Here is a 2,976-nt window from a genome sequence, read left to right as displayed (position 1 = left end):
CTGTAAACGGCAGGATAATACAGGACTCTGTGACTTAAAAAGTTTGGGTTCCAGAATGAAAACCTAGTACAGAAATTGTTTAGTTCCTTTCAGGACTAGGTACCTGCAGTATCTGTTTGATGTTCTCCTCAGATCTTGTGGGACCACCTGTGTTTCAGTCAGAAAATCAATTCCTTTTGCTCTTGAAACTTTACCAAATATTTCTCCCGGTTCTTTGAGCAGCCTCCTCCTCTTTTTTTGACCAGTGTCAAAGTATTTTGATGGGCGATGAGCTATTTGGGACCTTTTGATCATGGTTGGAGAAATTCTGTTGGTGGTGCCTTGCAAAAATGAGTCTCCTCCGAAGTCCAACGCGGAGTTTCTTCAACCGGTGCTTCTCCGTCACTTGAGGAATTGTGTGAAGGCCTGAAGCTCTGGAAACAGGCTGGTCCAGCCAGCCACTGGTCCTCACCAAAGGCTTCCAGGTCTTCTTCAGGTTCTTCCATCAAGATCTGCAGAACCACCACTCCCATCAAGAAGAAAAGCCATTTCTTGGTGGCATCCGATTTCTTCCGCTGTTGACACTTCCTCACCAGTGGGGGATACAGAATCCGACTCGGTTTCCTGCCTTTCCGTGTTGGGTATGCCGGAGACCTTTCTGAGAGGGGTGACGAAGAGGTTCCCAAGGGACACCTTGCTGAAGAACCTCCATAAACAGGTGCAGTTCCTACCAAGCTGGACATCTTCAATAGGATGAGATGTTTGTCCCAGACGAAACCCAGGAGCTGATCTTGAAAGCAGCAAATTTTTAGCTCCCCTCTTTCTTTCTTTCTCTCTCTCTCTCTCTTTTTTTGCAACGGGAAAGGCAGAATTATGAAGACGGAGGTGCTGGCCACAATTTCTTCCAGCTTCTTGGAAGGTGTGACGATCAGTTTATTTCACTTTGCAAGCTATAAATACTTTTCGTGCCCATTTATGTTGGTTCAGGAGGGAGGTATTCTGACTCACAGGTGACTGTATACATCGCTCACCTGTCCACACCCATCATAATATCGACAAGACCTTTGTTCTCTTAAGCTATGAGGTCCCTTACGTTCGGGAGAAGCAAGGAAGCAAATTGAAGGGTCTTCAAAAGGAATGGAGCAAGCGATGTCATGGATATTGTGGGGACATCATCTGATGCCATCAGGGTGGACTCTGTTCTCCAAATCCAGCAGGTCCCCAACATTTGGGGGAGGGGGGCAGCAGGGAAGCCAACTCTAGGAGGTCTATGAAAGGGAGGAGCAAGCTACGTCATGCACATGGTGGTGGCATCAAACGATGCTATCATGACATCGCTATAGACATTCTTCTTCAGAGCTAGGAGGCCCCCAAGGTATGGAGAAGAAGGGTAGCAAACAGATGAAGAAAGTCCCTTCTGGGAGGAAAGGCTAAAGTCTTAGATTCATAGGGCTGGAAGGGATCTTGGAGGTCTTCTAGTCCAACCACCTGACCAACAGGAGACCCGATACCATTCCATAGAAATGGTTATCCAATCTCTTCTTTAAAACTTCCAGTGTTGGAACATTTACAACTTCTGGAGGCAAGTTGTTCCATTGATTAATTGTTCTCACTGTCTGGAAATTTCTCCTTAGTTCTAGGTTGCTTCTCTCCCTGATTAGTTTCCATCCGTTGCTTCTAGTCCTGCCTTCGGCTGCTTTGGAGAATAGGTTGACCCCCTCTTCCCAGTGACAGTACTGGAAGACTGCTGTCATGTTGGCCTTCGTCCTTCTCTTCATTGGGCTAGACATGCCTCGTTCTCTTAACCATTCATCCTAAGGTTTAGCATCCTTGGTGGACTTATAGGTAATTCAGGGGTCGGCAACCTTAAACACTCAAAGAGCCACAAAGGTCCTAACCGGAAGCCCCCCCATTCAATTCTGGAGCTGACCGGAAGTCCGGTTCCCCCACCATAGAGTCTCCTCCTAGCGCGGTGTCCTTTTTCCTCTACCTGTCCTAACCGAAAGTCCTATCAATTGTGGAGCCGACCTGCGACAGGGAGCCGCAGCAGAGGGATGAAAGAGCCACATGCGGCTCCAGAGCTGCCGGTTGCCGACCCCTCGACTAGACATTTAGCCTCCAGACCACTTAATTACCTTTATCGCTCTTCCTTCTAGCGTCTCAACATCTTTTTTCATTTTTTTAATTTTTGAAGGCCTTTGCAATTTGAAAATAAACTGATTAAATGATTAAAATAATAATCATAGACTGCCTTGAAGGCACCTGACAAATCTCTCCCCCCCTTCCCCGCCCCCACCCCCAGTTCTGTTTTTCCAATTAAAAGCATCCACCCACTCTTAAACTTCTGTTTATCCCCAAGGAACGGCTGTAAGGAAGGCGTGAATGTTTTCACCGATGGTGGGGGAGAGGGAGAAATTGTCAAATGCAATATTCAGAGTTAGGGAATGGTTACTTTGGGGTCAGCGAAGCTCTCAGGGGGGAAAGGAAATATTGAAACATTCCTGGAATTATTCATTAGGGTGGAGAAATTGGGGGGGTGATGTAATTCTGCAGTTCTGTAGTTTATCACGAGTTTGGAAGGGATGAAGATGGAATCTGGAAAAATATGATTTTTTTCCCGCCCGCCAGGATTAGACTGCCTGGGTTTAAAGAAAGAGGCGTATTTTAGGGGGTGTTGGGAAACCCAATATAACTCTTTTGCCTCTTGGACAATCTCTGTAGAAGCCTTTAAGAAATCCCTGATAAAGATTTCATGCATATAAGCCCAAGTTTTTTGGAGGGGTGGGTGGGTGGAATACATATTCCAGGTGTCCAGACTCATAAAAATAAGAATATCTGGCAAATTATGGGTATTAATTCAGCCAAATTTATTTAATTCATTTTATTCGATTTTAAATTTTGTATATGTATGTGTTTTATTTTATGGCTGTTCACCGCCCTGAGTCCTTCGGGAGTAGGGCGGTATAGAAATTCAATAAAATAAATAAATAAATAAAA

The 2,976-nt window shown here is 45.3% G+C and overlaps 1 long non-coding RNA gene across 1 annotated transcript in view; it reads left to right on the top strand.

Moving 5' to 3' along the window:
• LOC148111811 (uncharacterized) overlaps positions 1-2,976 on the top strand; it is a 6,971-nt gene extending 3,995 nt beyond the window's left edge. Inside the window, exon 2 of the long non-coding RNA XR_015730136.1 lies at positions 1-2,976. This exon is cut by the window's left edge and continues 255 nt beyond it. This is a non-coding gene — a long non-coding RNA (uncharacterized LOC148111811).

This window comes from Pantherophis guttatus, chromosome 16 (genome assembly GCF_059756535.1).
Source record: "Pantherophis guttatus breed Tessera chromosome 16, ASM5975653v1, whole genome shotgun sequence".
NCBI classification, from domain to species: Eukaryota; Metazoa; Chordata; class Lepidosauria; order Squamata; family Colubridae; genus Pantherophis; species Pantherophis guttatus.
This window is presented reverse-complemented; position numbering and strand designations above follow the sequence as displayed.